Source organism: Schistocerca cancellata, chromosome 6, assembly GCF_023864275.1.
Source record: "Schistocerca cancellata isolate TAMUIC-IGC-003103 chromosome 6, iqSchCanc2.1, whole genome shotgun sequence".
NCBI lineage: Eukaryota > Metazoa > Arthropoda > Insecta > Orthoptera > Acrididae > Schistocerca > Schistocerca cancellata.
The window spans coordinates 15,181,457-15,194,422 of NC_064631.1; the positions used below are offsets into that span (position 1 = coordinate 15,181,457).

General features: G+C 37.6%; 1 protein-coding gene across 2 annotated transcripts in view; it reads right to left on the reverse strand.

Moving 5' to 3' along the window:
- LOC126191575 (heterogeneous nuclear ribonucleoprotein K) overlaps nt 1-12,966 on the reverse strand; it is a 66,564-nt gene that overhangs the window by 31,786 nt on the left and 21,812 nt on the right. Inside the window, exons 1-2 of one of the 2 annotated variants that reach the window (XM_049932504.1) lie at nt 606-655; nt 246-310 (exon numbers count right to left, since the gene is read on the reverse strand). The gene's annotated coding sequence lies outside the window, so the exon portion shown is untranslated. Of the gene's footprint in view, nt 1-245; nt 311-605; nt 656-12,966 lie in introns of those variants that run through there. The other variant, XM_049932503.1, reaches the window with a different exon arrangement.

Sequence of the window (12,966 nt, forward strand, 5' to 3'; positions counted from 1 at the left end):
AAGAATTTCGTGGTTAAATGACTGTGCAACTGGAATTTTAACGCGCAACAGAAGCCTGGCAAACAAAGCACAAAACAGTTAAAATGACTGAGGGCAATCTGCCAAGTATCCATTCATGAATAGAAATGAAGCTTCCAAAACTAAACTGCATTTACTACTTTGTCTTTAGTTTCGAAGTATTAAAGTTGTGAGTGCAGAGATCTGATGGGAACATTTAAGCAATGAAGCAAACTGAGGTAACTTACCAACTTACTCCGTTGTAAAGTAACAGCAGGAATGAATCGTCTTGCCGAAGGTCGAAGATGTGAATCTGCAACAATGAAACTTTGCATTAAATGGATCTTTTAAACATTCCGTTGACAAGTCAACTCATTTATCTAATGACTAGCAGATTAGGAAGGGTCTAAAACTCAGTGGTAACACCATGATATTTTCATAGTGGAATACCCAACAATTCACAATTCGATCCGTATCAAACGTCTGCGTCAACAATTTTTCTTCCTAGAATACTGTAATGGAATTTTAGTTCATGAAATAACTACAGCTTTCCTTCAGTGGCAAAGACGAAGGATATCTTTGCCTGTGATTGCGTCCCAGAAACTCACCTGAGGATCATCGTCATCAGTGCACACTACAGTAGGATATGTTCCTCATCCATCGCACACCTCAAACAACGACTCCCACCTGCAGAATGCTCTGCCGGCGAATGTGCTGCCACAATCCACCTCCACAGCAACACGCAGCACTCTTATTGGTCGAACCGGCGACTTTCCAGCTCCTGATAGGCCGAAGTACAACCACTTTCAGAGCGGAGTGGTGGGGAACGTCGTCTCATAGGATTGATTGTTTAGCGGGCTGTGCTCTATATACGCCACAGTTTCCATGGTAACGAGTTGGGGTGGGATTCCAAACAAAGTCTGGGACGGCCCATATAGTTACCACAAACAAGAAATAATGAACTTCGACACCAAATTTCACTCTCACTCCAGTTCCATTCTATTATACGAAAAGCACCACATCCGTTCGACGTTTAACTTTTCTCACAAAAGGGAAAGATTTTGGACAATGTACCGAAAAAATCAAAAGGATTACGCTTTACTGGATACAGCGAACCGTGGCCCGAGCTTTTAACTCGCAACTTACATGCTTCAAACTGACAGCCAGAACGCGTGAACACTTCAGATGTGTTTTGTTACTCTAAATAGATTTCCAACTTCTGAATTCTGGATTCACCAAAGCCACTAAGCGCGAAACCCTACATTCGTCTCACTAAATCTGTGCGAGGGCACTGTAGTGAAATGTAAAATGTATTCGCCGATGGGAGAGAGAACCTCTTGTGCCCCATGTAACTAGCAGCATCCTGGAAGTTTTTTCGCTTCAGTTGCAAAGTCCGTAGCTATTTTCTTTAGCTTCGGTTAGGTTAGTTAAAAGGCAAACTTCTTGTTTCCAAGTTCATATATCTGTAGTAAATGGGCGATTGCACATTTCAGTACTGTTGCGTACCGTTTAAGTCTCGTTATACACTATGCAGAAATATTTACTCCCAAAATATTCCTCTAAGAGGAAAGAATGACATTGCTCTGTAGAAAACCGTAACTACTGTAATGTTAGCACGTTGAGTGCTGCAATCTATCTATATTCAACCTATTAATACTACCACATTCGATTTTATGCTAATACTGTACTTTTTCTCCAAATAGGCTCCAGGCATGACTTTGTGGCTGTAAAATCTGATCTTTTTTGCAAACGACATTTAACGCGTTCGCAACAATGGGGCACCACGTCAGGAAAATATTCAAAATTCTTTTTAAATGACTCGTATGACAAATTGCATGTTGAGTGCATGTCTGGCTCTTCAGCCGACGTCTGGCACCAGCAACAGAGGGTGGTGTTATGACAATGCCAGCCACTCGTGCTGGCACATCACATCAGAAAAATCGCCGAACACACAGTACTGAGCAGCCATGAAAGCCTAAATAGTTTCTCAAATAGAGAAGCGATTTCCTGCAGAGAGCAGCTATCCCATCCCCAGATGCTAGTATTACACCAGATTTCTATTTTCATTAAAATTAATAAATGCTCAGGCCAAATTCATACTTCACCATACAAGTAAATACCATTGGGCCATTTTCACAAGTTCAGCAAACTGACTCGTGTTCAAAGGGTATATAATTTCTTTACCTTAGCGTGTTTTGACAATTATGGGTGATGGACTGATGGAATTGTGAGTTTTTTATTCAGCTGAACATCTAGGGGAATATTTACTATTACCACAGCTCATATATACATGCAAACTATCACTTTCATCTTTAAGTGACAAAACAGATTCTACATACAAAGTGAAGCGTGATTTCTCTCAGAACAATTGCAAGAAACTTTGGATCTATTTGATGGCTTTATTTCTATACAGCATGATACTTGCACTGTAAGAGAATGAGTAGCACACAGTGACATTTCACACCTTATATGGCTTAAAGGATTTAAATTGCCAAACGGACAGTACATTTATGAAGTTCTTCCCATTCAAATGCTTTAGCTTATATCCACTATGAAACAGAAGATTTGATTCTTAACTACATTTGATTTTTCCTGTAAAATCTGAAATATTTAATTCATAATAAAGCTCCCATGTTTCCAGTATTCTCTTTCAACAAGGATAAGGGCACGCTCGAAGAGTAAATGTTACACTGACTGCCTAGAGCCCTGGAGCTTATTACCATACTATGTTCCAAATGGCTGATAACTTTTACAATAGCCCAAGGCCGAATTAGAGCTTTATACATTGGGAAGTAAACAGTCAATTTTAAAAAATACACCGACAACTATGAAGCGCATTTCATCGTTCCTTTATGTATCGACATACGACAATCTTACGGCCACACCCTGGTTCTTGTAGCCCTGGGAAAGTCTAAAATGCTTTCGTCTAGCAGACGCGGGCAAACCGCTAGGCTTTTTTGATGCGCTTGGGCCGCCACTGTGGCGCCGGCTGCCAGGGTCGGGTGTCACGCGAGCCGTGCTCCACATCGATCCGGCATGCCAAGCAAACAGGCTTCGTCTCCGCCTTATCCTGTGTCCATACCAGTCAAGCAAATCTACGCTCTCCGAATCAAATGGCGGCATCAAATACTGGAGGCAATTTGAAGATTTCGGAGCAAGGCCTACTCAAAATTGAAGTTCCACTGCCAACTATGATATGCTGCAGAAGAACTGAACTCAATTCGGATGTGTTTCATATCAAAATATCCATGGCTTATTAATGGACCTACCAAATCTAAATTCTATGAACAAAAGCCTTGTAAAAATTTAAGTCGCCCACTTTCCTGAAGTACAGCTACATTTTAAGTAACTATCGAAGTCCACCTCATACTCAAGCAACAATCTGTAGCATAACTGATGTGTGCATGAAATGTAATTTACTTAGTCTTGTTTTCGATCATGAACGCACATTTCTTTTCTGTAACTGAAGAAAATGCTATGGAAATGGAGAACTTTGAAGGATATACAACGATTTAGATTGAATTCCTGTCGAAACTACGGATTTTGGCAAGGCATTTTGTAGAAACTATGTGGCACATCGACTGTAATGGCCTCACAGGCAGCTCTGGGAAAGTCGTCCAATGTCTAATAACTGGGCAACTTCCTTTGACGGGGAGGAGGATCATTAATTAGTGAGTACTCGAGCGAAGGAATATTCTGGCCGTGCGCCGCTAGGAAGCGACAACAGTCGGTCGCCATGGCAACAGGGCAAACTCAGCCGTCACGCACGCAAACAACCGTTAGTTCGAAAAACGCTACACACTGCCTAACTACACGCACAATCAATAAGAACGCCTTCTACGCCACAATTCATTGATCGTACGGTCTTATTCCAACATCTGGCTTCCACACCAAAAGCGAAGAGTCAAAAACCTATGTTCAGAAATTCACGAGGGAAACCATTATGAAAATATTTTAGTGAAGTGCTTAATATGTATTTGGAATTTTTATTCCGGCTTGTTTATCTTATTTGGTCATGTTTGCTTATATTATAATGAATTACTTTATTAACTTTGACCAAATACCATAGTTACAAGAGTGCAATCAATATTGAAAGACGCTGCACAAAGATTGGTAACACACATACCCAAACGAGTTTCAAAAGCCCTTAGAAAATATTTATTGTTCGTTCCATGAACCTCTATGAAGAATCACGGCGCGGAGGTTAACGGGCATGGTTGTTTCGATGTGTGTGTGTAACTTTAGACCGACATTCACTGAACATAAACTCCAATTTAACTAGACATATTTCTATAATCTAACTCCGCCATTCTGCTTTTGTTTACGAATCTGTATCTCACTGAATACACTGTCATCTGCTAATTTTGGTTACGTAGGTTGGATGCGCTGGAAAAGTTGTCGCTACCAAGCGAGACCATTCAGACCAGACCCTTATCAGTCACTTCAAGCGTACACAAAGCCCACACACAGTAGCGGCGTAATTACTGTAGCTTGTCTTGGACTCAAAGTTATGTTTACTTTAAAGATAATGTTTATGGAATTTAGTTGCCTGTGGCCGAGAACAAAAAACACGAAGTCGATAGCGTTGGTTCAAAGAGAATAGAGCGATGGAGATATGGGTCAGTTCTTAAACACTGATGTAATTAGCCAATGAGTGAATATTCTTTTTGGGATTTAAGATAATACTTTCTGTAACGTCTCTGCAAATAGTATTTTATGTTCAAAGACAAAACTATTTTGAAAATACGGACATAATTAAGTCTTTCTGAACTGCTGCTGGTGTTGATAGTGGTATTAATTTCGTATCTCGTACACTTTCCAAAGAGGAGCCTTCGTGGCGAGGAACACTTTCCTATGATGTCTACAACCAAAATACACGCACACCACAAGGCTCCATCTCAGGTACTTTTCAGAATAACTGTTTTAATACCCATCTAATCCCATCTACTAATCTGAAATACAGTGGAATACGCCTTGCTTGCGGAAATTTAGTTTCACATAACCCATCTTTCATTAGATCGTCTTCTGTCTGAGTATGCAGCAAAGAATTTCCACGGTCCTCTACCACCCACTATATCTACACCTTCAATTATCAGAACTACGACTTCCATTTCCGTCTGCATTAGAAATCTTCCAATGCCTATGTGACATACATGACAAGTGTCCACACCAACTGTAAACATTTCAGATAGGGGATTCTTTTTATTACCAACATCTAGTTTACCAAAAGCACCGCGGACATTTTTCTTAGCTGTCCGTCTAGTCTTCCATTGTCCTAAAAACGAAAGTTTGCGGTTTATGACTTAGCTGTCACGTTTTATACATTTCCCACGTGTTTGTTCACTTTAGCCTTATTTTTGAAATACTTAGCGAACTTGTGCTACTACAACCATCATAGCTAAACTAAGAAATATGACGTGACTTGATATAAAAATTCAGTGTCCTTGATAGAATGTTACAGGACAAAGAGCGTAATGAAGCAGAATTTTCGAATTACGTGGCCTCGTGAAGCAATGGGACATTCCGAAGCTGAATAATAGAATAGGCAAGGGCCGAGCTTTGTCGTAGCAACTGTCTCCACAGCAACGGTTTTGTTTGCAGCTACAGCGTGACAGCACCACTTGGCAACGTCTACTACACCTAAATTTCATCGATTTCTTGGCCGACATTGAACACTCACGATTATCTGTTCCTCTATTGTCTTAAATTTATTGGTAATACTTTTGTATACTTCGCTCATTTTCCAAATTTGAATTCTAGCACCACAAAATTATTTCCATATGTACTGGGGTTAAACGAAATATAACGCCAGAATTCTTCACTCTACTGCTGAAGTAGTAGATATTTGTTGCATCCTAAGAACAATTCTTTGGTAAAGAATCTCCCATTACACAGAGGATGACTGTGTTCAGTCAGTCCTAATTGGCGCATCTGAGTCAAAATAGTACTTCACTTTTGCTTGAACTGAAAGAAACAATTTAAATTCCTATCAGACCCACCAAATTTACTTTTTCAATTTTTCTGTAAATTCAGAAAAATGCCAGGTGGTTTGCTATGATACATAAAGCCTATTTCATGTAAGAGCATTATGTCAAGATCAACTAATAAAACATTCACATTATCAATTTTGTAAACTGGTACCATCTTCCCATGGCAATAGTTTTTCAGACCAGTGATGGGAATGTAGCTGTTACACAACCTTAAACTATAATTATATTCAACAAATAGCACAAGCTAGTATGAAGTAAGAAGCTAACTATTGACATTACGGATGAGCCTCTCTTCTTCATTCATAATACAATAACTTTCCAAACAGTAACATTTCTTTACACCTCCCCTCCATTTATCTGAATACCTCTTAGTCACATTGCTTCACATAGATTAACACAAGAATCTGTGACCTGGCCACATTTCAAAAGCAAGGAACTCCTAACCTCCACATAGCAGAAAGTAGGCAGACTGCTATGGTAGGAATAAAATAACTGATGAACAGTTTAGCTTATCCAACTTTATTTAACTGCTCCTGAAGGCAGAAAATGGATATAATCAATGACCTAAGACAATCTTAAAACTAGTATTTTTGATTCATCAAACCACCTCCCAATTCATCCACAGAAAATGTCTGAAGCAAGCACAGTTCTACAATCTGGCTTCCATTTGGCTGTATGTAAAGTGATATATGTATAGATGACAAATGACGAAAAATAATTTATTGGCACAAAAGTGGAATGCTACAATGAACAGAACACATGGAAATGTTACAGGAATTTAACAACCTAAATATCCTTGGACTCAACAAAATGATGGGAAAGAATGACAAAGACAAGACTCATTAAAGAAATTACAGAAGACATTTATGGAAATACAGCAGTTTAAAGGCCTGTAAAGGAGTGTTGGCAATGAAAAAGATCTGTCAACATGCTGCTGATAGAACTGCTGAAGAGTTTCTCAGCTGCTGATTAAATGAAGTTTTATGAACAAAAACAAAAGAAGAAAATGAAAGCACAGGTGATTAATGTTACAACATGGTTGAAACAGCATTACTGACTCACAAAATGAGAAATTGTGAGAAGATGCAGCTTCAGAAAGGCAAATAGTGCCAAAAAACCTGTGCACAATCATTGCTCCCAAACAAAGACTGCACATCAAACTTTACCACAAAGAATTGGTGTCAAAATACCCTATGTGCAAAACTACAGACATCTTCCAGAAAGCAAGCAATTTATGTGTGGTTTATGTATGGACAAGAATGTTAAATGGAATAGCTCATATCTACAAAGAAAGCATCTTCCTAACAAGGAAGATATTACGAGCAGGATTCACGTGCAACCATTAAGTGGCAACTTCCAACAATCTGTAAAAAGCTGTACATTCAACAAAATGCAGATGAATTGCAATTATGAATGTAGAAAATGCAACCAGAATACTAAAGAAACTTTATACACTACACTTTTCCACCCTTCTCTGGAGTACTGCTATGCAATGTGGGATCAGTCAGGATTGACAGAAGATATGAAAAACATTTAAAGGAGGGCCAATTGTTTTATCACAAAATTGATAATGTTGATCATTAAAAAGGCTTTTCTGGTAGGTTCTCATGAAACATCTAACACCAACTTAAACCATCCCCACCCCAATTGAAAATATTTTGTTTGCAGCCACTTACATAGGGATGAATGACAAAATACAGTAAATCAGAACTCTCACTGTAAGATTCAAGTGTGGAATGGCAGAGAAATAGATTTAAGGCCATTCAATGAACCCTCTCTACCAAACAAATGTGAACTACAGAGTAATCATGTGAATGTAGATGAAATTCTACTGAGCATTAGTCCATATACTGAAAATAATGGAACAATATCCAAATGAATTTTCTTTAATATCACAATGTTAGTAAGGAGCACATGAAAATGAAATGCCAGTAAAATACAGGAAGTTGAGATGACAAGAAAGCTAGGAAGGAATTTATCACAGGACATGCAAAAATTGCAGAAATGGAAGAATGTGAAACTACAGAGATGACTGTGCCAGCCACACAAAAAACTGAGAACTAAAACAAGTACACCGATTAACTAGACATAAATAAACCAAGAGGGGAAACTCAATTCAGGTACAGTAACATGATAAACTACACAAAAATATGACAAGCTGAGAGTAATAAGACGTTAGAAAAAGTGGTGGTAGGATTACATGGTAGGCACTGATAGCTTCAGCATATTAAAAAAGTAACTATAAAATAAGACTAAGGCAATCATAGCCCTCAGCCTCAAGAAGACAAATACAATGCAGTACAACAATGAGGTAAACTCACTGTGGCAGCCATTGCTCACAATATTGAGTCTAATGAGAAAACTTTTCAGGGGATCAAATTTGTTTTCAGGAGAACCTGAAATCAGAACTTTTTGTGTGCAAGACTGTTGAGAAAGACATAATTGTAAGGACAAGAAATAAATTTGAGTGAAACAGAACACGATATTTTAAACACTACAAGCCTAGAAACACTCAAGGCTAATGAAAGAGGTCAAAGTTATTGAAAAATGGGAAAGTTGGCAAGTTGGCTTGGAGGGGGGACTTTTCAATGAGCAATAAGAATGTATCCTGGGAATAGTCTACAAATGCATGTAAACTAACAAACTTTTGCAAATTCCATCTACTCTAAGTACCTTCAATAAGTTAATGTTGTCTTTAACCCTGCCACAAGTTCCCACCCAAACTGCCAGTTGCCAGAAGTTTTGCTCAAACTTTGAGATTTGTGTGTAAATGTCTGTGGAAAAGAAGATATGAATTTAAGCTTGTAAAAATATACATGCTCAGTCAGGCAAATGCAACAAACAACTGATGACTGCTCCATCAGAACAGTAGAGGTGTCAATTTTAGCCAATCTTTGATCTTACATGCATTACATCTGTAATAAAGACTGCTTGCCAAAATCAAGGAGCTTTTTAAGTGCCACCTCTATGGTCTACCTTGCAGCATTTTTGTATCCTTTTTTCAAATGCATTACATTTGCAATAGAATTATAAATTGATCCCTTGGCAATAGAGCTCAGAATTTTTGTATCTTGGTTGCTAATATTTTATTATACACAATGGACAAATTTAAGAACTGCAAAGTTTTTAATCTGAGGTCCTCAGATTTTAATTCACTGAAGAGTGTTTTTTGATTAATACATACGCCACTATTTCTCCACCCAAACATTTTTTCTCAACTTTTTGATTTTCATCTGTTTTCCTAATAAACAATGGCAGCTGCCCTCATTAGCACAGCACTTAACATCCACTTGCATAGCTTATGGCTCATCTAGTGGAAACCCTTCTGCATGTACTTGCAGCAACTTCCTGACATTAACTTGTCCAGGCAACTTGCAGACATAAACCTGCTGAAGTTATGTTCTAATGTAAACAGCTCAACAAGCACTTACAGAAGTTTTACTTGTGGACATGCCTTAACATACTTCTAAACATTCTTTACAATGTTTTTCCCACTGGTCTTTGCAACAACTCATTATGCAATATTTTAGTTGCTGATATGAACTGGGTTAACTTTCAAACTTATTGCATTGAAAAGTGCTAAATTTTGTAAACTGAAAACATGTTTGCCAAATGCAACCTTTCCAGTGGTTAGGAGTATAAAGAATACAAAATTTCCAACTGCCAACATTATTCTTTAAAAACTATTCAAAAAATGTGAATGCTGTACTTATACACCATGGAAAGAGAAAGTTGTTTCAAAGTGGTACACTGATCACAAAAGTTTAGCAAAGCAATATTTGTTGCAAAATTTTATATGGACCAGAAACTGACAGTAAAGAACAAGAGGATTAGTAATCAACTAAAGGAAACCGCAATCACAGTTGCCACATATTTCCCCAAGGGTCATTCCACATCAAAGGGACCAAAATTAAAAAGTGTCCCCACTCTACCATCTGATTATGAAACTGTGTGAAGGTTCCATACAGTCTTTGGTTATATACCAAATTTCAGTCCAGTATCTTCAGTGGTTAATACTTAAGTGATTTGAAAGAGGCTACTCACCTCCACATCACTTATGAAGGTGCAGATATGCCAAGTTTGCTAGGCTTTAACTCTAGCAAGTCTGGTGGTACAATTTATGTTGCACCAAAGTTGTATAGTGGTACATTATTTGTACCACCATTCTGGATGCATAGAACTGTTCCTTGTGGCAGATTAACTACTAGCAGGGCCTGTTCTTAGATGTATGCACCAGATGGCAGTTGTTACTGGTTTCTTGCAACAGCAGTAGTACTTCATATATCTGCACTAGGTGAACTCAAGAACACACTGAAGGCATTGTTGGTGTAACAGTTATTTGTTAGCTGCTGAGGGAAGTTTCCAACAAATTTTCATCTAATTTAGAACTACATTTGTTTATTAGTTTGTGTTGGTCAGACTAATGAGAATTAAAATCGTAGATTCATCAGTTCAAAATATGTACCACCATACATCAACTTCTACTTTTCAGTAATAATGAGGGGCCACAGAAAGCCAAGTCTGAAATTTTGAAAGCCCCTGCAGAGTATACATCTGCTACCATTTGATACTTGAGACAGTGGTGACAGCAGTGACAGTTCTTATTGTCTGGTCCCAGCTACAGACAATGTTCTCTGATTCTGATACATCAAGTGATTCTGAGAATGAGTGCCCAGCTTCCATTTCAGTGATTACACCACCAAACAGTCACAATGCATCAGACTCATCTGAGATTGCTGATGATCAATTTAAGACTGAACATAATTGGAGCAAAACAATGCCCTGATGATGCCCCTGCATTTATTTCCCAGTGTGATCCCAGTGATTTTATTGTGGAGTTAAGTACACCATTACCACCTCAGTTATTTCGAGTTCTGCTTTCAGATAATATGATGGAGTTAATTTTGTTTCAGGCAAACTTGTATGCTCAACAGTCATCTGACTTTTGGTAGTTTCTTATGTAACAGCATCCATGGAAAACTTGAAAACTTTCTCACAGAAAAATATCTTGGACATAAAACCACTCCCTAGTTACAGAGGTAACTAGAGTTGAGGTGTTTATGTACATGACAGTTACATGAGACAACTGCTGTGAAGGTGGTTTTTCAAGTGGTGACTCACCAACTTACATTTGAATGACAACAGTAAAATGCCACAAGGACACACCAACTATGATAAACTTTATAAGTTGCATCCTTTCCTAATAAAAATTGCACAACTTTCAGAAAGCACTAAATCCAAATGAATGTATGGCAGTGGACAAATCCATGATTAAATTTAAAGGAATATCTTCTCTTAAAACAGTGCTTGCCAAGGAAGCCTATCAAGAGGCTACAAGCTGTGGGAACTAGTGGGCAAATCTGGCTATGCCTGGAAACTTTAAATTTACAGTGGAAAGGGCCTTAGATGACCAATTATTGACTCCATATGATTTATTCAAATTCTTTGATGGTAATATTCTAGTGTAAATATGTACCAAGAGAAATTTAAAAATTCATCCCAATCAAAAAACAGTTTACAATGGGACATATATCTGCAAGAAGAGAGAATCAATTGTAATCAGCTCAGAGTAAGCAGTTTCCAATGATACTACAGTATTCACAGAATAAGAGTTTCCAATGATGCTGCAGCATTCACAGTTAACATCTTCGAAGTAGATGAAATTCCAGCAGTCTCAATTCCAAGTTAACAACAAGGACAGTATGTTTCTTGTATGTATGGCAATGTTTGGTAGGTTGGAAACTTGTGACATTTCACATTAAGATGTCCTCAGCTTTATGGACCTACACAGTTCTGCTCGTTCCTGCCACTGGCCAACTGCTGCAGACACCTGCTGGATTCCTGAGTAACATCATCTTCATGATTTTAGAAGCACTATCTGCATCACCAGGGAAACTATACAGATATCCATAATCTGTCCGACAACATTTTATAAGTTTTTAACCAAAAATGGAACCGACTTCATTATTTTTGTTCTGAAAATTTGCTGTTTTTTGTACAATACTTGCTTTTATGTTAAATTAATGTTTGAAACTGATATAGATTAATAAATTATGAGAATGAGCAAAATGTTTCACTTTTCAATCTTATCGAAGTGTTATAATTTTAACTTTTGAAATGTATTATTACTTGTCAAAATGAAAGATACTTAAACAATATTGTTTTGAAAGCTTAAAGCACACTTACCATTTGTGTGCAAGAAAAAAAAATTAAGATATTGCCCCCAAAACTACCCTAAAATTTACAAGTAGAAAATTTTGGCCAACTTTGCAGATATCTTCATCTAGGCCTGCAATTTTAATTAAATCTGATCAATATAGACATCACAGATATGAATAACCATCTTAAGTTTTGATATGATTTGTTCCTACAAAAAGTAGCAATAGTTAAACCATGGCTCTCAATAGTGTAATACTTTTTAGCCACTTTAGATGCTTGTATCTATATTTAGGTATGACTGAATCTGTATTTTTCACTGGTGTGATTCAGCATAAAAGTTGTCTGTGTATATTAAAGCAAATGACCAATTGTTTGCTAGAACTTTAAAAAAGCCTAACAAACTTAGCACATTTGCACCTTCAGATGTGATTCAAAGGTGACTGCCCCTTTTTGAAAGCCCCTAAGAATTCAATCACTGAGGATACTGAACTGAAATTTGGTATGTAATCACCAAGGACATATGGAACATCCACACCAAATTTCATGAGATTTGGAGATGGTCAAGTGGGAACCACTTTTACCTTCAACTTTGAATGACCCAAGTGAAATTCTGATATTTCCCTTACTTGCAGATATGTTTTAGCACTTTTCCCTGACAAATTTAGAGATCTCAAGTATAAGATGTAACTTGTCAATGTCTTTGCAACTGCGGTACAAGAAATCTCAAGTACTAACACCAACATATTTGATAATGACATGTTTCAGATGAAGAAACCAAGCCAAATGATGTGTGTGCTTCATTACAACCACTGGTATTTCA